Source organism: Grus americana, chromosome 3 (assembly GCF_028858705.1).
Source record: "Grus americana isolate bGruAme1 chromosome 3, bGruAme1.mat, whole genome shotgun sequence".
Taxonomy (NCBI): Eukaryota; Metazoa; Chordata; class Aves; order Gruiformes; family Gruidae; genus Grus; species Grus americana.
The window spans coordinates 8,789,572-8,811,738 of NC_072854.1; the positions used below are offsets into that span (position 1 = coordinate 8,789,572).

General features: G+C 41.2%; 1 protein-coding gene across 4 annotated transcripts in view; it reads right to left on the reverse strand.

The window, feature by feature from the left end:
- The window catches only part of KLHL29 (kelch like family member 29), a 409,152-nt gene that overhangs the window by 385,980 nt on the left and 1,005 nt on the right, over nucleotides 1–22,167 (reverse strand). The window lies entirely within an intron of this gene.

Consider the following 22,167-nt stretch of genomic DNA (forward strand, 5'->3'; position numbering starts at 1 on the left):
AACAAGTTAATGTACCATAAACTGTGTTTTGTTCATTTATTTTGACAACTGTAGTTTGCTTTTAATTATGATACTTCCTAGCAGACTAGTTTGCCTATTTTGCAGAAGAACTGAACTCTCTCATGCTATGTTTTTCCCCAGTGCTACCATTTTTCCCAAAAAAACCCTCAAAACCAATTGATAAAGCAAACATTGTCTACCCTCTGTCACTAGAAATGATGAAAAAGTAGTAAAAGACCTCAAGAAACTTGCGGGATGGATGATCCACATTTTCTGCTCCTGAACCTCCTTGCTGGGAAGGATCTACCAGTGATACTGCACAGTGCTGAAGAAGTTTTTGCTTCTGGCATCATTCCAGTGGGACTAACAGCTCTTTGCAGAACAGATTTGGTATCTACTTGTGTTGCTGATTTTCTTTTCAAGCTAAAGATGTCCAGCTGGATTCAAAAGGACATCCCTTTCTACACAGGATCAGTAAAACTGACACATTGCAACCTTTTTTTCTGACTTAAGTTAGAGATTTGACCAGTTTAAGTCTTTACATAGTTAAAGCAAGCTCTCCATCAGTGGGAATTTCCCTATTATTGCCCTGCATTCCACCACTGCTTGGAATATTGCTTAACTGCTGAACTTGCCAAAAGTGGCATAAGCCAGTAACACACTCAGCCATTTGTGAAAACACCCAACACTTTCTTTCGTAAGTGCGTAACAGGCTTTTTTTTGACTGTCAAGCATGTTTTTAAAGGGTATTTTCTTACAGTGTTTAACTACTGATTTGTTTTGCTGGGGTTTTTTTTTTTCCTAACGAAAAAGGAGGCAAACAGTTGACTGTGTAATCACAAGCTTTTACAGGACAGAGTAAACCCTGATCCTTCTCATGTTCAAAGCACAAACCTTTGCCTCTTTGGTGAGATGCAAGTGAAAGCTTGCACGGACCAATTATTAACGATAGACGTTATGTGCACTTTGCCCAGGATTATTTGCCAGGCAGCAGGTAACTATGGGGAAACCCCCCCAATTCCTCGTTTGGTTCCCATGCTAAGAAAAGATTGTGGTCTGGACTCTGGAGTTACCAAACAAGTGCATAACTTGGCACATGCAGCTTTGCTGGTTGGGTGAGATGTTAGTGCCAGATGAAAGAAGTAGGTCGCTTCAAGAAAAGCTGCCCTAGGACAGCCTCTCAGTCTAGTTCTCAAGTGGTAGTCAAATACCAACGCCAGCAGAGACTCCTCATTGCTAAAGCAGTGGCTACAAAGAGCCAGAAAGGGAAATGGGAACTCATGGTCTCTTGATCCTCAGGTCAGAGCAAGTCCCACCAGACCACTGCAGGGTTGACTTGGTTATAGGAAAAAAAAAAAAACCAAAAGGTGGCCCATCCAGTTTGTTTGGAAGTAACGTGTTCCCCCAAAGGGTTGAATACTTTCAACTGTTTTCTGCCACAACCACCATTCGAAGCTTAAAGACTTGTCCTATTACCTGCATAAGAATGTTCAAGACCGATGCAGAGAAACCCCATCAAGGCAAGAACGGATGCAATTAAAGTAGTAACTAAAAAAGGGAGGTAATTGGCAACACATTCTCAGGATGGAAGCAAGGTCAACCTCTATGAGAATGCAACTGGAAGATAGTTGGACAGTAATTTTCTTCTCAGATGGTTTACAAATCTGGAAATAAAACAATTTGAATAACTCAAAGGCTCAAGCACCTAACAGCTCTCAGCAACAAGATTAGTACAAGCAATCTTTTCAGTTGCTACCTCATGCTTTCTTGAATGCTTTCAGAATTACATAAGCAACACTGCAGCCTATCTTTTACTGGAAGTCAGCTATTCCAAGCAGAAAGGAAATATTTTGCTCTCTGTAATTGCTCTCCTTTTCACCATAAGCCAAGTTCTTCTTTCTTCCACATGGAGGGAGTATCTCCACTTGGCCCAACCATGGCTGCATCCCTCTATCAGCAGCTGGCAGCCACAGGCACTAGGAAAGGACTGGTGCATCACTAACGCAGCAGTACAGTGGCTACCTGGCAGCTGTCACAGCAGATTATCCTCTTAATTCTCCTTTAAGCTCAAACAAGAAAAGCTCTATCATCTCCTTCCCGCACATCCCGCTTTCCTTCCATGGATGTTTCCCTTCTGGACAGCGCTTCAGATTTCCAAAACCCTACTTGCTCTGATACCTGCTGCTTATACCACTCATCTCTGCAGCAGCATTACCCACTGCTGCTGTGATCCTGGCCTGAGCCCCAGCTCTATGCTCTAAGGATATTCTCCTGCTCTAAGGATATCCTCCTGCTGAAGAGTTTCAGTCCCACCCCACAGCCCTGGCTTCCCTGTGCTACTGAGAATGAGATATCTGACAGCTATTGTCAGTGTCTGGGCATCCGATGCCCAGAACTGCATAAAAGGCTCTTCCTACGTCATGACTCACTGTTTTTACAAGCAAAAAAACCCACCTGCAGGCAATAGAGAGCAATCCCCACAGCATCCAGCAGCAATAGGATGAGGACTATCCATCAAGATAGCCTTCTGACAGATTGGAGTCCTACACACAGGTCTATCAGCTCCATTCATCGCGGTGCCAATGCAAAGGCTCACTGCGCACAGCACTGGTGCCAGAGGTATCGCTTTGCACTGCATTGCGGATCAGCTACCTGCGTTCTTCCAGGTAACCAGAAGATTGCTGCCTCCTGCTACCCAACCTTACAAGAAGCATCTCATTTAAGGAAGCAAGCAGTGAGGAGCAGCTGCCTCAATTCAACTACTCACACTCAACAAAAGTCAGCACAGATAACCTAACCATTTAGGACCCTGCAGCTCTTACCTATACTAGCATCCCATAATCACCAAACCAAAGATACATGCATTTCCCTTAGGCAAGGTGGAAGAGCCATCATGCCAAAGACACTCACATCATCTACAGTCTCCAAAGAGACTGTCAAAAAGGCAGAGCCAACTTTTTGGTTTTTGTCCCAGGTTTGCTCACATGAACTCTCCTGCGTTGATTCCCAGGCAGCTCAAAATAATCCCCATCACAGCCTCCTCTGTCAGGCTGAGAAAACCTTGCCTCAGTCTCAGCTTTGAAATCATGCCTTTGTATTCTAGAGCTCTGGTCCATTCTTTTTTGCTACTCCTCCACGTGTTCACTAGCTCCCTGGCAAGGTCTCTGGAGCTGTCAACCATCACGGATGCACAGTGGAACAGACTGAGGGTCTCGCTAAGGAGCCTACAGTGTTCCACGGTGCAGCGTACAACTGAAACAAAGAACAGATATTTCACAGAATAAAGCGGCAAAATTCAAGAGCTGAAAGCCACAGCCACTGCTGTGGCAGCATATGACAGAGAAGATTTCTCAATCTTTTTGAGGGGAAGGACCACTTTGCCTTTCGAAGGGAAAAAATTATAAAATATCACAGTCTTGTCTCCATCTATTCTATGAGGACTAGGATGGACAGTCATAGTAGAAGTAAATTTTACCTTTATAAGACTGAGTCCTTGGCAGCTGGGCAGACATGAGTTTATTATCACCACTACAGCCTGCCCAAAGCACAGGCAAAGCTTCACCTCCCTGCTGCAGCTGAGAGCCACCAACTAAGCCCCAAGGGCAGGTCACGTTCAAGACTGCCCAGGCACAAATAAATAGTGCTGGCCTACAGGACAACAGATTACTTGAGTCTAGAGAGAAATGTGCTATTTGCAATTTTTGCCACCAGAACTGGGAATACATTTGATCTGAGAGCCTCAGGCAAATCCCTTCTCCTCTCTGCATCTCAGCTTCCCCATCCGCACAGCTTTGCAAAGTCTGACACGCACGAGTGAAAGGCACTGCAGAAATGCAGAAAGTCACTGAGCAGCATGGCAAGACGGGGGCCAGACACAATCGCCTCAGATTTTCCGAAGATGGTTATTTATTCATTCTCACATTGTTTCAGGAGCGCTGAGAAGCCTTAACTGTGATAAAGGTCCAACGGTTGCCAACTGAGTATTTTCTTTAATCACATTTGATGTTGTTCTTAAAGCAGTCTGCCAGCTTCTGGAGTAATTTGATTATATACAAGTATTACTTCAAAGCAAACAAGCAAGGGATACGTTTTTATTTGTTTGTTTCAGTGTTTATAAGTGATATTTTCTTAGAATTTGCAGCGTGAAGGAAATTCACAGTACTTATGTTTGGATCTAATTTTCATGAAAATTGAATAAAGACAGAAAAACACCAGCCACCCAAATCCTTCCTGCCCCCCAGTCATTAAGTTCCCATGAAGTGAAAAAAAACCAACCCAACCCTTGCTAGTCAGCCAACTTTGTTTAGGATATATTTCATAAATCAGCTGTGCTCAGCTTAAATCAGCACAAATGAACAGAGAAGTAGAAGCCTTGCGGCAACTGTTCAGACACCTGAGAAATGACAGCCAGAAGCTGCAGCCACATTTGTTGGGGGAGGGAGATTGGCTTTGAGGGGTTTTTGATCAAGTTTTTTTTTTTGAAAGAAATTCAACTTGACTCATTATAAAGGCAGCATGAGAGAATGGGTGGGATGGAGATGAGGCACAGAAGCAGAGAAGGGCATTGCTCAGTTGGGGGAAATCCAACACACACCAGTGTGCTGCAGTGTGGACCTAGAGGACTCAAACGCAAGACTGTCAGCACTAAAAGATATTACTGCTCCAGCTTGAGCGAACAGATACCTCAGGGGCCGTATAGCTCATCAAACAGAGGGGGCACGATGTACACTAAGTCATACTGCTCATTCTTCCCCTCCTCTTCATGTTCTATTCACGAGAGTAAAAAAAGAAAGAGACAAAAGTTAGCATCTAATCCTGAGAGCAGTAAGGAACAGCTAAACTTTAGCAAATCACCATCTCCTACTGATGTAAGGCCTGGTAAACAAAGGAAACCCATGTAGCTGGAGGACTCTTGATAAAATACACATCCTTGATATACGCATGAGAAATCAGCATCCATCCACAAATTTCTTGACATTAGCCTAGTTCCAAAGATAGATTCCCAAAAATGTCTTAATCTGCAGGATCGCTCAAAAGAGCCATTGATCTATGCAAAAGGGAATCTCCCATCCTTAAAAACACCAATGATAATCTGTATTGAAATAAGCAGAACAGAGTCATTTCATCTCAGGGAGAGCAAGCTAGACTTCTTTTAAGTATTTCAGCTCAATTCATACAGGCACCATTCTGGAGAGTTCATGGAAAATCCTGAAACAACTGCTCAGTGAGAGAGGGAAAACAATACCAAAAAAACCTTCAGTGTGTGAGCTTGAGCAATAATGCAGTTTTGAAGTGCCACTATCAAATCAATAGTATTGCTTACTTGCTCTCTGCGCTAGACACCCAAATCCAAGGGAAATACTGCAGACTCAGAGAGGGCTCAGAGGACCATAACAACAATATTTTGGATGTGGAGACGCTTATTTGAAGGCAGACTGAAGACTAAATAGCAGACTTTAGAGACGAAATAAAAATGTAAAATCGTGACTAGTAGAGAGAAATCGTAACTTCAGTTTCTCTCCTCTTGGTCTCATAACAAAGGCGAATTCAATAAAAGCTACAAGTTATAGAACAGATAAAGATAAGGTAGTTTCAAAACGTCTAACCAGACTGCAGAGCTTGAAGCCAGAAGAAGCTGTCAAGGACAAAAAAGCAAGAATCTCACCCAAAGCAATCAGACACATTTATATGGTTAAGAACATCAAGACATTTAAGAGCCCATGACAAAAAACTCTTAGTAGAAGGTATTTAACTTCTGGAATAATCCCTGAAAGGTAGAGACAGAGATAATTACAACTGCACGAACCAAAGCATCATGTCTCCCTTTATAAACGGTTGGCCATGGGAATCGCTGGAAGCAGATACTTGATTAGATGGACCAAAAGTCTGGCAGCTCCATGGTCAGCCTGTTTTTAAGCTTTACTTGGATACAACACATTTACCCCTTGAAAATGGTGTTTTTCAGAAAAAATATTCACCAAGTTAAATGAACATTCTTTTTAAAAAAAGGACTATCACATGAACTTAAATTCAGACAAAAAACACATTATCATATTTCTCATCTTCTTTCTGAGGGCACAGCAGAACCATGAGATCCATGAGATGAACAAGCTGTTCCTTTCCTAATGCGTATCAGTTAACCACCTTAGCTGCTGAAGAGGGCACAAAAACTGTAATATTAAAAACTTTGTCCTCAAAACACATCCAGTTCCCCAGAAGCAGAATTTACTTGCTGTTTCCTAAAATTACATTTTATTTTAGCAGTCTTAAACCCCGCCAAATTCCTAGAGTATTTATAATAACAAACAGTACGTGCCATCGGCACCACATAAAGTTACTTTCGCTGCAGGAGAAGCTACAAACCAACCAATGTAAAGAGTTCTTAGGTTGTTGGGGGCTTTTTTGCTTGTTTTTTAATTTTGGGGGTTTCTTATTAGCTACTTGGTTTAACACACCAAATATCTAACCACACAATCATTTTTTTTATTTACAATTGATCAAATATGTTGACAATCATTTGTTAACCTACCTACTACAAGCCCCATCAGAAGTAAACCTTGGGGGACCTGCAGAACAGACACATTCAAGTTATAATTCTTCTTAAGAGGCTTCTTTGTTGTTTTGTTTGTTTATCTTAAATATTAAGGATAGATTCAAAACCAAGCAGGCCATTTCCCAAACTCCTGACTGGACAAAGCACTTGGCAGCCAAGCAGGAGCTCTGAGGAGAGGAGGTGCCCGCTGCCCAGCCCTCAGGCAGGGGAGAGATTTGGCCCCTTCCCGGCAACCCACGCTGCCTCCTCTAGGGCAGGACACGGGTTTCAGTCAAGCACAGACAGCCACCAACTCTGACATTTATTTTTAGTTATTAACATTAAGAAGAGCCAAAATCCCAGCTGGCCCAGACCAAGACAGGCCCTCGGCACTGCCCTCCCACCATGTGAGGGCCCAGCTGGGGCCACAGGCTGTTTGGATCAGCCGCTCGCGATAAGCAAGGATCATCCTCCTCTGGGTTTAGGGTTATGGCAAGTTGAGTAAGAGTCAACAACATGCTGTGGCAGCCAAAAGGGCCAGCTGAGGGAGGAGACTGTCCCGCTACACTGCACTGGTGAGGCCCCACCTTGGGTATTGTGTGCAATTTTGGGCATCTCATTACAAGAAGGCCATCAAGCTGCTAGTGTGTCCAGAGAAAAACAACCAAGATGGTGAAAAGCATTGAGGGCAAGACTTACAAGGAGTGGCTGAGATAATTTGTTTTGTTCAGCTTGGAGAAGAGAAGGCTGAGGAGTGACCTCATGGCAGTCTACACCCTCCTCAAGGGGGTGCAGCAGAGGGGGAGCTGCTTATCTCCTCTCTGGTAACCAGCAACAGGGCATGAGGAGATGGAATAAAGCTGCATCAGGGGAAGTTCAGGTTGGACATTAGGAAGAGATTCATCACTGAGAGGGTGGTCAGTCACTGGAACAGGCTCCCCAGGGAAGTGGTCATGGCACTAAGCCTGTCAGAGTTCAAGGACCATCTTGACAACACTGTTAGTCATATGGCTTACTTTCAAGTGTCCTGCAAGGAGCTGGACTTGATGATCCCTATAGGTTCCTTGCAACTTGAGATATTCTATGATCCTCCACATCGCACCCTTGGGCACTACAAAACACCCACCACCTTCCAACAGGAGACTTAAAGCCCACAGCTGTGGGGGGTGGGGAAGACTATCTGTGCAGAAGGCACTGCAGCTCTGGTCCCAGCTCATGCAGTTAGGCTCTGCAAGCTTTCCTTTCCATAAAACACTTAAATCCTACAAATCAACCTTCATCCCTAGCAGGTGATGTTTGTTACCCCCTTTCTGCTCCTTGCTGGTTTGCATCACCTACAGAGCCCCTTTCTCCACACACCACCTGCTCTGGAGGAAGCTCACCTTCTGCACCATCAGCAGGCTCTCCTGCTCGCTGAGGAGCACGTGGGTCAGACAAAGAGTTGGAAACAGCTGGTTTTGTGCTTATGTCAAAATTAAACCACGAGGATTTTTCCTTTGTTGCACTCAAAGCTAGATGTCCTGAAGGTATCCAAGTTTCTTCCCTTCCCCCAGGCACATGTTGCCAACTCCCCTGAATATTGGTGGGCAGGCTGCCTTGAAGCAGAAGAACAATAACAAAATAGTGAATTTTTCTTCTTTATTTATTTTGGATTTCACAAAACAGAAAGACAGCCTTTCTCTGCACAACAATATTTTGCAAGCAAGGCGGTGCCTTAAATCAGCGTTTGACACCAGACCGAGCAAAGCAGCAAAGTTAACAAAAGGCAACAAGTAGTTGTTTCCGATACGAAAGACTTCTGCTGAAGCACATCAAAATACTAATTCAAATACTGGATAATCAGCATTTTTATAAGATTTCAGTCTGGTATGGGCTACTTCTGTCAAAAAACGCTGTTGGCTACAGTCCTCCTAACTCAGCAAGTAACTCCCAGAACTCTGCCACAGACCTATACGCCAAAATGAAAATATATTGAAAATAAGTATGCTTTTGCATACACTTTGGAAGCCAAGGAATTGTTTCTGATACAGGAGCAGTAGTGCTAATAAGTTAGCACCAAGACACAAACAGCAGCCAGGTCAAATCCTTAAGTCACTCTGTAGGAAACCCAGATATGAGCTTGTTTTAGCTCAGAATTACACTGAGACCTCATATGGTCCTTGCTAATGAAATGAGAGGAAGCAGTAGTATCTATTCCCAGTGTAACAGCAGGGAAACCAGATTGCAAGGTTCTTCTGCTAATATGAGTTACTATAGTGTTGCGCGAGCTTTGCACTGTTGCAATAATTGCAGATTTAACAGGCTTTTTCATCCTTCTCACCTTCAAATCCTCTCTCCCTCAGAACAGCTTAGTGCTGCCATCTACTTTTTTTTTTAACCTAACAGTTTTTGGGTTTTTTTTTTTTAATCCTAACAAAGTTCTTAGTCTAAACTCACCCACTACGACAACACTGGCTCACTTGAGTCTCTACAGTTGGGTCCCCAAATTTGTACTTAGTGCATCTCATCACCACAGGCAAAGCTAAAAGCACAGGAAACAAAATACAGGATTAGATCCAAACTCTTTTTAATGCGAATTTACAGTTAAGCCCTCAAATATGAATCAAGAAAAAACCCAACTTCCTCAACTCTTAACCACAAGCTATTTTTTACAATCCTTGCAGGTATTAAGCTAGTAAACTCAGAGATGACAAGGTGACAAAGACACAGGTCTTATCAAATCATCAGGACAGTTCCGGAAAGCAAATTTATCCAGCTAAAAAATGTTATTCAAAGTTTCAGTCCTAGAGGATTAATAAAATTCTTTTATGAGTCGTTTATTTGCACAGACACTAACACTGCTGGGAAAAAAAAATCCTGGCTAAAGGATCTATCATCTGAATAAAGAGGCTGAAAAATATTCAGGCATTTTATTAGGAGACTGCCTGCTACTGATCAGGCAGGAGCTAGCCTTGATTAATTCTCCACCTCACTTTTTCCATTGCAAACATATTTTTAAGGCATGAGCAACTGTTTCCACACAATTCCCCAACCATCATTTGTTGAGGGTCATAACCCTGTTTTGGGGAGAAGGAAGAGCTGTTCCGACCACAGCGCTGCTCCCGCTCTTGTTTACCCACAAGGGGGAAGTCACCAGGAATAAAGGGAGGCCACAGCACCTCTGCCTCACCACTAACACCACCCAAGAAAGATCCATCCATCCCCACTGCAAGGATCTCCCTGGACGCTGTGCTCCGGAGAACTATGCTGTTGGCTTATACCTTTGCTTCCCTTCATCCTAAACCAGATGGCCCTAACCTCTGTGGATTAGGGCCTGATCCTCAAAGAAATCAACACCTCTGCGTTCACTTCATTTGGGGTGGGATGTCTGTAGGTCTCTGCTTGCCTTACCCCAGCAAGGTACAGCCTTTTGACCCGAACATTTTGGAGAACAGGAGAGAAGAAAAAAAAAAAAGAAAAATCTACATTTCATCATTATCCATCCTCATGACATCAGCTACTTTTGGCAAGCAACAGACATGCTCTGAGTAATTCCCTTCTTGATCTAGATGGCCACAAACACAATATGGGGTCCTAACTACAGCTCCCAGAGCTGCGCTTAAGATGGGTATCCAAATCTCTACTCAAATCATTCACAGCACGTCCCACACGCACGCAGAGAGGGTCCTGCATAGGGAGGAAGGCTTTTACCACTGCTCTGCCTACATGTCGCAGCACAGGCTGTTCAGATCCCTGCCCGGTTTGCAGTTTGGTCTCGTATGACCCTGGGCCTCTGCTGAGGCTGTAAACAAGTCATGGGGGCTCTGGTGGAGTGAATATATTTGTCCATAGGGAACCGAAGGGAATTAATCACATTATGTGTGCTGTACCAGGCTGACGAAGGTCACACAGATGAACTGGGGCAGCCCAACCTTCAGCACAGATGTCAACTTTACAAGGAAGCACCCTGAAAAGGTGTGAGAAGGTATTTTTCAGAAGCAGATTCCTCCCCCCCCCCCCCCCCAAGGCTTTATTTCATAATGGAAGATAGACAAGAAAAAAGAAAAAACCAAAACAAAACCAAAATACAGTTTTTAAAACAAAAATTCATTTCCTAGCTGTCATTCTTGGGTTTTGCATATCATGCCTTAGCATTAACTGCTGCCAAATGCAAGATATCAGGTCCATCTGGCAGATGTACACTTCCCCGGCTGCCAAGTGTTTCCTTAAGATTCAGGGGCTTCGCTATTAAGTATATTTGCAAATTCCAGCCTCCAAAATGAGTAGGGCTCCTGAACAGCAGCCTCTGCTTCAGAGTGCCCTGGAAAGGGGGGAGTAGAGGTACGCTGCAGTCATCCAGAGTATCTGCTGTGCTTGTTTGGGAAGGAGGCTGGTTTCCCAGTAACCAATGGCTATACCAGCTGTGGGAGAGCTTTAAAGAATTTCTTTTTTTCTCCAGATTATCCCTAAGTAAAATTAGAAAGTATTTAGGAAGCAGAGGGGAAACCCAACCATTCAAGCTGACATCATTACTTATTTACATATAAATACAGCCAGGAAATAAGCATATGTATTTACATATAAACAAAAAAGCTATCTGTACAATGTTTCATACACTGCTTTTCCATCCAATATTTACTACTTTATTCGTGACTTAAGAAAAAACTTTCTCCCCAAGAAATTGGTGATAAAATGCCCTCTGGTGGGCGTGACTGCGGACCTCTACAGCAACAACCACCTCCTAAATAGTTCAGAGCCTTCAATATATTCTTGCTATTACTATTTTTAATGGAGTGAGACAAAGCGCATACTTGCTTTCCAGAAGAAACAGATACACCCCTGACTACCAAGCCCATGTTTTACTGCTCAGTATCTCTGGATTAGAATCTGAGCTAGAACTTTTTAAAAAGACCCACAACGTTGAAGCATTTCATGATTCCTAAAGTTTCAATGTTCATTTAACCCCTTTAGAATACTTTTCCCTCCTCAAAAATAACCAATTAAGAGAAACAGAAAAGGAAAGTGGTATTAAGTTTTACTTTGCCTCAGCATAACAGAATCTTTGTAGACTAAAATGGAGAAAGGAGGGGTGGAAAAGAGCAGCATTTCCAGAGCTTATGAATCATTTTTGTCCTGTTAGAGCACAAGGCTCAGCTAGGAAGGAGGCCCTAATTGTACAGGCAAAAAAATAACAGCCCTTGTCCTAGAAGAGTTTACTGCCTAAACAAAATGGCAAGGATGGAAAGAGCCCTCAAAAACGAACTGAAGTTAACAGGATGTGTTTCACCCTGAAGATGCTCAATAATTGTGCATGGTGCTTTCAGTAATCTGAAACGAGATAAATCTAAGCAAGAGAACTGAAGGCTTAAGATACAGCAACAGAAGAGGTAATTCAGCAACTTGGGGACAGAGTGCATGCACAGCTACTTTGTGAACATATATGTACGTAAAAGAGACCGCTTTGACAACACAGCCAAACTGGAAAAGGAGAGCCACCATGCACATCGGCCAAAGCCAGCCTGACCCTAGCACAGCCAAAAGAACCTGCAGTTACACACAGATTTGAAGTTGACCCCAAATAGTTTCTAAGGATTTTCTTTTTTTTTTTTTTTCTTCTTTCAGAGAAGCTTCAGAGTCACAGCTAAATAAGGATAAGCAGAGTAAGACACTGGCATCACATGAAGGAAAATGGAAGAGCTTCACTGCTTTCCCCGAGTTCCCTGGGAAGCCTTTGTGCTTCCACTCCATACGGGATACAGCATTCTATTCACCTGGATGGTTCAAAACCTGTTTCCAACTTCCACAGTACATTTTGCAGTTAATTGTTGCTTTATGCTAAGAATATTTGTGAGTTTGATCTATATGTGAAATAGGAAGCATTTCTGTCTTTTTAAAGATATTTCTGGGCAACAAAACTTTGCTCATGAAGTTGTTCTTGGGTATAAACAATATGATTTAACACTCACCCTCTCCTTTTCTACCCTCAGAAAGAAAAACAAAACGGTCGAGAAAAAACTCATTTATTTGAAATCTGTCCTTTATACAAGTGATGCACCCCTGCTCTGTATAGAGCTCCGTCCCTCTCTAGTGGCAGCCAGGTCACATACCAATTGGCAAGCCTGCTCCGAGCTTGGCTAACAAACAGGTTTTAGCCCAAAGATCAAAAACTTTTGGTTTACGATTCAAAGATCCCCTGTTTATTCCTCTTTGCCAACAGCCCACCCAGAGATTCAAAGTTACATTAACAATTTTCTCTGAAGACAGAGGCTAAGGATTTCACAGAGCAATGCTGTCACTTGGTGTTGTACTGTATAAGCTCTATCACCGCTTCACGATCATCATCCTTGCAGGCATCTCGAGACATTATGTTGATTGCAGGTACAGTGAAACATCTTGTTAGATACAGCAAGCCAAGATTAAATGGTGCATTTGTGCATGAAGTTACACACAAAATGCCCATGCTCCTAAATTTTTTTGTCTAAAATTAAAAGTAACAGATTATCTAGGTAAGATTAGTACTGACATTTCTTGGATTTTATCCTGATAGTCAGTCTTTTCTCAAAAGCAGCTTTGCTGTTAGAGTAGCAATTACAGGTATAAGTTACACTATTTTGCCCCCCTTCCTGTCCCCTTAAAACTTAAATATTAAAAATATTATAATATGTAAGTAAAATACATGCTACTATGCCTGACAAGCACAGAGAAAAAACCAAAACCTCTTTTTTTGTATCTTTCAATTTTCTAATCAAGAAGGCAGCCCAAGGCTATACCTTTCTGATTGTTGTTAAATTCACAGTCTTCATATATAAAAATAAGGTTTTTGTACTTTTTGGTTTTGGGGCAAAAACTATCCTCTTCAGTAAACCTAGAAATGGCTACAGTAAAATTCAAGAGGTTACAGATCCACTTAAAAGCAAGAACTGAGGTGTTCTAATTTTACAAGATAATATTTAGACAGGGGAAGACTTAAAATCTGCTGTCATATGCAATGTCATTTTAGTCAGTACCTTGAGGAAATCTGAGAGTGTTTGTGTTTTCCTAAAGATAAATAACTGCATGATAAACAGCGCAGCCTGAAAACAGGAGGAAGGAAATGGTTAACCAGAACTTCCACTCAGATTATGTGCAGCAAAAGTCTAACCAGCCTACTGGCTTCTCCGGATGAAGAGTAACTAATGCCCCAATTAAACCATCACCTCAAGCAGTAGATGCCTGGGCTCAAGCTGCAGCTACATTTCCATCATAAATTAGAGTTTAAGCTTCTCAACCTGACCCAACTGGGTGTCATTCTTGATCTCCAGCCCAGACCACCTTAACTCTGCCATCAGAGCACTGCAGCTGCATGAAGTTCTTTGAATAAAGAAGCCAGCACAGCATGGGGTTTTGGGGTTGTTTCTTTTTTGTTTTACTTGTGTTATTCTTGAAATACAATAGTTCAGTAACTTAGCTGTTCCGACCACAAGATTTGTCTAAGAACAGTTTTTAGAAGGCTTGAAGGATGCTGCTGTGAACTGTTCAAGTGTGATATTGAAACAGGGAGTTTAAGGAAAACTTGCTGCAATTTCTCTTTTAGCAAGAGCATCCCCTCCTCTCCCCACACACACAAATGGGCTTTCAAAATTTCTATCCCAGACAGAGGAAAAACAAACAAACCAAAATAAAGAGTATTATCACAGCAAGTCAACCACAATTCTCCTCTGTCTGTGGCTGCATTTCTATATCTAAGTACCACTTTTAAAGTCACTCCTGTATTTTATAGACTTCAGGCAAGCCTCTTTGTTTCCTTAATTCCTATACCATTTCTATGCTCTATTTTTTCCTCCTATAAATAATGACTCGAGTATCAGCCACAACTTCCCATTGCCATTTAGTTCAGAGAGATAAGGATGTGATGCTGCAGAACGAGAACTGCCCCAAAGTTTAATCATAAAATTACACACTTTTCTTCCAAAAAGAAAAAATGTATTAGGAAATAGGCTTTACTTTGGGGATTTGATAATCTTAAAGAGCAGGCAGAACATTTATCTAAGATTTTCAAGGTACCCAATGTAACTTCATTTAACTCAGATTTGGGCCAAGGACAAATTTGGCCCATTTTATGTAATACAGAACTGCGAGGGGAAAGAAAAAAGGTATTGAAGCACTTGGACCACACAAACCAGAGAGACCAGTAAATATGCCTACTCTTCAACCAGGCACCCCTCTCTTCTGCAGTTGCTGTCATCTACTGAGATTTGCAGACTACTTCTTGACCTTCACAGTTGAATTTCACAAGTGATTTGTTCCTCAGGGTACAGAAGCACTGCGCAACATCAGACACATACTGGTACATGCCAGCTCCACAGGTGTTAACTAGGTCAGGATTTGGTCCACAGTTCAGCAGCTCTTGTGACAATTCACACATCAAGATTAACTGAGAGGTTCCCCAGAAGGTCCCACACAGCCACATCCCACGCTCTTATGTGCTACAGGCAGCTTTTAATCAAATCTCATTACATTAGTTTGCAGTCTCAAGGCTCAGACTTCAGAAAGGAAGAAGGTGGTTCTTACTTTCAGAGATAGAGACCATAAGAAATAAAATGTTGGCACAGCCAGCAAGGCTCAGAACTTCTGAATTTGAGGTGGGGCATTCAATCCAGCCTGCAGAAAATTCAGACTAGCATCAGCATAAGTGAGATAAGAGTTAACTCACAAAAGATCAAATCCAACTTTCATTTGTGTCTATGCAACATTGATTTCTGTTAACTACATGTGTGTAACCAAGAGCAACATTTGATCTGAAGCCAAGTACCTTGATGTCCAGCTATTGTACAACAGAAGCAAGAAAGTAGCTACAAACATTTGACTGATATTGCCTGCAAGCAGGGCACTGCGGAAGGCTGTAGCAACAATTCATATGGACAAAAATTAAGATGGGGCATGGCAAACCTCGCTATTAGAAGTGATTGCACAAATATTCGGAGTGTTCTTTAAAAAAAGATGGCATGGGGGGAAGGCAACACAAAGCCAGACACCAAGAAATAAGCTACTACATGCAAATACATGCAAGCTTCTCCCAAGTTAATTCTGCTTTTAATGGAATATTGATTGGTATGCTCAATGTTTAGAAATGTGAAATAATGCGGAGGGAGAAAAGGAAGACACTCAGAACAGTGAGTTTTGTTTAAATAATACATACTTTCCTCATATGATCAGCCAAAAATAGCATAAAGAGGGTAGTACAGTATATTTAACATTTTACCTTGCATTGTATTAGTAAATGTCAGAGATGACCTGGAAGTGTTAGCCATGCTTCTTTAGAAGGATGAAAAAAGTGCAAGCAAAGCATTTTTCAAATGCTCACGAAACAATATCCTTACTGTATCTGGTATTTCTCCACTCCAAATAAGACAGACTAGAGTGTCTGAGGTACTATTTAGGCTTTTCAGATGTGATATATCAAGACATTTGATAAACTGGAGGGGGAAGGGAAGGAACACCAGTGTTTAGGGGGAAGCAGAGCAGTCCACAGTCATGATGGAGAACATCTGGCAAGCTTTGTTGCATCTATTCCTATCCCCAAGTGAAAAGGGAGGATAAGGAAGAAAAAGTTGCATCTTTGAAGCAGTTATTTATATGAGTCTCCCATTTCTTAAACAGAAACCTTAAAATATAACCACTATCATATAATCAAGCAGCCACTTATTCCTACCTTCCAGAAATCTCTTTCTATTCCAGGGACTACTACTACCTGTACAATTTTAGAGAAAAGATTTTATTCTGTCCTTTTCCTTCCATCATTCACAGAATATCCTACTGAGATATCCCTTTCAGCCTCCAACACGTTTTACTAAAACAAGCCATTCAAAAAAAAAAAAAAGAGCAGAAGAAAAAACCCAAACCAGAAGAATCAACTTCCATTGCCATCAGAGTTCCTAGCCTTGATACTCCAAGCAACAGCAGCATCATGCTCAACAGCTCTGCTGACCCATCCCACTACCAATATATTAAGGATATACTTAAGAATATAGGCACCATCAAAGAGCAGTTTCATAGTATATAGGTTGATACAGTTGAATTAGTTTATACTTTTTCCACACACATGTACTTTTATGCTCTGCCCCTCATTCCAAAACATAAGAAATTTCATCTAGAATTGGCAATTTCTCTCCATCCCCTGCCTCCCAAACTTTATGAAGGGGTAAGGAGTAAGCTCAAAAAATATTGCTTAAGTTTAGTTATTCTGTAGCATTTATCATCATTTCAAAAGCATTTTCCAGACATTTATATACTCAACAACATTTTGTAATATGAAGTGTTCCAATTTGGCATTTTTCCACTCTTGGCAAGCAAGAGACAATAAAAATCCAGAGAAAGTTAAAAATGAAGTTTTTCTGAAGTATACAATATGTTAGAAATCATTTAGTGAATTCAGGTGTTCAACAAGCTACAAGTCAACCAAAATTTGCAATATATATATATTTCAAAGCACAGGTAAACACAGCTGCATCCCCTTTAAAGTTACTCCATGTCATGTGATTATTACGATGAACTTCCTGAACTCTTTCGCCTCTCTCTTGATCTGTGGTTTACCTGTGGCTGGAAAAACTAACAGCATTTAAGTTCTTCTCCCTCTAATTAAGGCAAACAACACATTTAAGCCTCAGACTGAGAACAGAAACTTTGAGTAGTTACAGCATGCTGCAATCTGCAAATCCACCAGCATCGCGTTTGCAGACCGAAAAATAAAATCATACAACTAGATCTGACAAAGCATATCTCAGAGCAGAAATCTGATTTAAATATTAATTACTCATCAGCACAGACTTTAAGAAGTGCCTGAAACAAAAGCTCTTAAATCACACTTTAAATCCAGGATTTCTACTGTCTGCATTGTTATGCAGATCATGGTTATGGGGTGGGGTTTTTTCGTTTGGGGTTTTTTGTTGTGGTGGTTTTTTTGGTTGGGGTTTTGTTGGGTTTTGTTGTTTTTTTTTTTTCCCCGAAGAGTGAAGACTGATAATGGGTCTCTCTCTCAAGGTTCAAAAATAAAGAGATGTATAACTAGAGTCCAGCTCAACAAATCAGGCACATTTTGAGTTTGAGACCTGCTACAAGACACCATTATTGCCTCAGATACCTCTACATGAACTTGGGACCCTTCACAGTATCTCTCAACTACGTTACAAGTCCAAACACCCTCCTACCACGTGCACGCTTCACAGTTTTCAGTTAACAGCAAGGTTGTAGAGGAATTGTATCAGTAGCAGATTTTCTTACAAACTGCTGCACTAAATGAGTTCCAGAACATGGCCCTAGAAATAATTTGGTTCTCAATCAAATTGTGTTTCACCTGTACTATGTACAGTTTAGTCCTAGAACCGGAGACAAACTCAAGAACTGCACATCTTCCAGTAAGCCAACCCAAACCTGAACAGAAGTCCGAGCACTTAATATCGCATGTCATCTAGCATATTGTAATGGATGGCAGGGAATTAAAAAACCAAAACCACAAAACACTGCAAAAGGAATGTTGAATTAATTTAAAAAGCCTGGTTTTGTCTGTAGTTCAAGCAGACTGCTTCAGTGAATCAGTATTACTAAGGCAAGCCAGTACCTGAAGTTTAGGACTACCAAAAAACTATGACTTTTCTGACATTAATGCCAGTTACAGCAAAAAAAAAAAATCCAAGTTGAGGATATTTGAAAACCTAGACCTAAACATCACAAATGAAAAAAAGCAGCACATAAAAAATAAGGAAAATGGTCCCACATTTCCAGATATTCTAATTCACAACATAATTTTATTTATGGAAGAGCGTGACTAGGAATTCAGTTACTGTCATTTATCAGATGGTCAAGGCAGCCCAGAGGTAACTGGCTGCATGACAAGAGCACCAGGAAAGCTTCTCAGGGCATCTCTTGTACCAGGTGTGTTTGGTTCTGGTTTAACCCTAACAAGTAAACAGCACATAATCACCACCTGTGAAGCACACTGACTCTTAAAAATGTGACAGAAAGGCGTTCCCGTAAGAGACTTCTAATTTATTTCCTTTTAGTCTCTCTCTTTATACCTGAGGAAGAGTTCTTTGTACTTCTGGTAACAAAGGACACCCAGAAGTGACAGAAGCATGTCAAAGCTGTTTACATTTTATACAGCCTTGCACTCGGAGTTGCTGTTGGCAGGTTACTTCTTGGGAAAACCATGTTCAGCCTTTGCATAGGAGCTCCATCTTCTTACGAGTAACTTTACAAAAGAGTTAACTGCATAGAGGGATGCTAAAGCTTTTCCCCATGCAGGGTAAGTTAAGACAAAATCAGAAAGAAAATGTAAAAAAGTGACAAAGGGTTAATACAATAATTTCAAGTACCCACGAATATATTCAAGGCAATGTTGTCTGATTTGTATGTTCATGGGCTTTAGGATATAGGTATTTATACAGCATTTCTTCTGTGGAGAAATGAGCACATTAAAAAAGTGATTAGATACACAAATAAATCACAGAATCTAATGGCACTGTGTCATATTTAAGGTTATTGAATCAGCACACTGCAAGGCCAACTATTGCAAAATGAAAGATCTGGAGGGAGGGGAAAAAAAAAGCTGAAGGACCAAATAAGTCACTAACCCATGCTGAGATTTTCGCTAGCTAAAAGCCTCGATTATGGCACAAAGAATTAATGATCTGAAAACGACGTAGACCTCTGTGGTGCACTATGAAGTTGATGCTCTGCAAACAGAGCAGCATCAGGATCAGGCCTTCAGGTGTCCAGGCTCCCTGGGTCCGTAGGCTACAGCAGCAGATCCGAGTGAAGCAGTGTAGGCAGTGGACAAGTCACTGCGAGAGCCTTTGCAATGCTATGCTCAACCTAAAGTTAAAAAAGGATGCTAAAAAAAAATTAACAAAACCATTAAAGAGATCCCAAAACTCAAGAGTGCAGCAAAAAAACCCTCTAGATGTGCTTTAAGATTAAAAATAAAAAAATTCCCACAACAAGGATATAATGGAAGGGGCAGGGGTTAAGCAGGACAGGACAGACTGATTTCTCTCTCCATTCACAGATCTAGGGGTACTTTTTCTCCCTAAAGCTGTGTGTGAGTTTTCACCACAGGCTCAACACACAAAAGAAGGGGAGGAAAAAAATATCTATCAATTTTTACCCCCTTGATTTTTTTTCTGTGCTTCAGAAGAACTGGGTCCATAGGTTTTCAGAACTAAATTAAAAGGTCAGGAAAGCAAGTAGGCATGGACAAGACTGAATTGCAGATGAGTGTGGAGAAGCAGAGAAACAGCGTTGGGATGAGCGCCAACGAGTGCAAGTAGTCGAGGCCCCGATCCTGGTGGCCGTTAGCACAGTGCCGAACTGGAGCGACTCCAATGGAAACAACGGATCGCAACCTGGGAGAAGAAGGACGCACGGGAGCAACACGGTATCGCTGGCGATATGAGTGCAGCAAACCTGGGGATAATGAATTCTCCTCACAAACAGGCACTAAAAGTGATAGCACCAGATACGGTGCACGGTAAACCCAAAAATCCTATCTAATTTCTAGATCTGTGTCTTCCTCTCCCTTCATTGAGAGGATTTCCAGGCAACATACACACTATACGCTTTTTATTATTGTTTGAAGAAGAGGAGCAGCAACCCTGGCAGCATGCTAATCTAGAAGAAGAGACAGAACAGAGGTGGTTACTTTCTTCCCTCAAGATTTCTGCTTCGAAAAGACAAATGAACAAGAAAGGGTTTGCTCCAGCAAACCACCACTTTTTGTTTCGTTTCAGCAAGACTTCAACAAAAATCTAATTCACTACGCTGTGTAGCTAATATATTGGGTACTTGAAGTATGACCATCACTCATTAGAAATATAATTAAAAAGTGACAAAACTAGATTCCCCCTCCCCAGCATGCAGATGAAAACCAGTAACCCTGCCTCTATTTGTAACCATGACAACTATAGAATATTTTATTTCAGTAATATAATTCACACTGAACATTTGCTCATAGGTTTTGTTGTTAAGGGAAAGGTTGACACACTGTGCATGCATTTCATAAGCTACCGGAGACGACAAATACAGGAAAGTCAGGCAGTTTTCAAGACCGAGAACCCAGTATGTATTTCATAGTTCATTTAAGACCCTCTACAGGAAGCTAAATGAACATGAACAAAAATTCATCTGAATTAAGCGTTACTGGTCATTACTTGAAAGACAACTACTTGGTATGATTGGATATTTTTGGACTTTCAAATAAATCACAATGATACTCTCATATTTTAGAAGAGGTACTAACTCAAACCCCGTACTTTAATTTTCAATTAAAATACCATAGGCATTATTCAGTTTCTATTAGGAAACATCAAAATAGATGTTAAGGGAAAAGATATCTATATGAAACGAGGCAATGAAAGATGTAGTTTTGATATGCCGGCTGAGTCTTACTCTGGATGGGTCACTAAATTATTTGCATAGCTCCCATATTTCATCTTAAATTGAAGACAACTTCCATAAATACACACAATGAGGACAGGTTATAAGAATACAAACCCCACCACCACCCTGTACATTATTCAGAGAAGATTAAACAACCTCCTGAGCATAACTAAAGTTTGACACAGATAAATGTCAGTGTAAAATATGGCTGTACTTTATTTTTCTCCACATGGGGGGAAAAAAAAATAAAGCCATTAGCAGTTTAAACCAGAATACAACAATAAGAAAAGAAAGACACACTGTTGCTTTGTGTTGGAGGTAAAAAAATAAGAATAAAGCTTGCCAGAACACTATTCCTTCTCTCACACAGATCATCATATCCATCAAGGAGGATTTAAAGTTTCAGCAGATTGCTAATTATAAGAGACAGTAATACTGTTATCTGCAGTCACCTTAAAGCTACAGTAGTTTGGTTTTTAAGTACCTCAAAATTGACCTCAAAAGGATAGCCCAGTAAATGTGTTTAAATTGGTGCAAGAGATTCACACGTGCTTATACATACACACACTTGCTCAGTTGTTTTAAAGAAATATCAGGAAAAAGAAAGTTTCTTCATTTATCAGAAATATGCTCTATATAATCTCCTGTTAAATAATAAGCCTGCAGCAAACATGCACGTCTTTTTTTCTTCAGTGATGGAAAAGTGATTAAATCTCCCTTAAACTAGTTTCCAGAACACTACATTTTTTTCTAAACAGTTTTCATATACAATAAACAAAAGACAAGCAGCCAGCGACATGACCAGGGCTCTGTAATTTCTGGTGGTGGTGGTGAGATAAATCTATCTCTGGTGTTCTAGGAATATTTTCAGTTTAATAAATGAAACCAGAGGGGGAAAAAAAATAAAATAATCTCAGAGACTATGAGCACACACAATTTATGAAGTGTATTAAAAACACAACCATCCATCCCCAGAACTCCCTCCAGACCTTTCTCCACCCTCCGGGGAGGCAAAGGAACCTGAACCCAAAATCCCAGGGACCACAGACCTGCATCCTCGCACGACAAGGACAGCTAGTCACATCCACTCAATGTCAAAAACAAACAAACAAAAGTAGCTTTTTCCCCTCCCATCCTAAGCAAGACCTTCCTGAAAACAGGTACCCAGGAGATGCGCCTCTGTGCTCCTAAGGGCACCAGACAGCACTTCGGCTCAAAGATAAGTTAAAAGAAAACAACCAAAA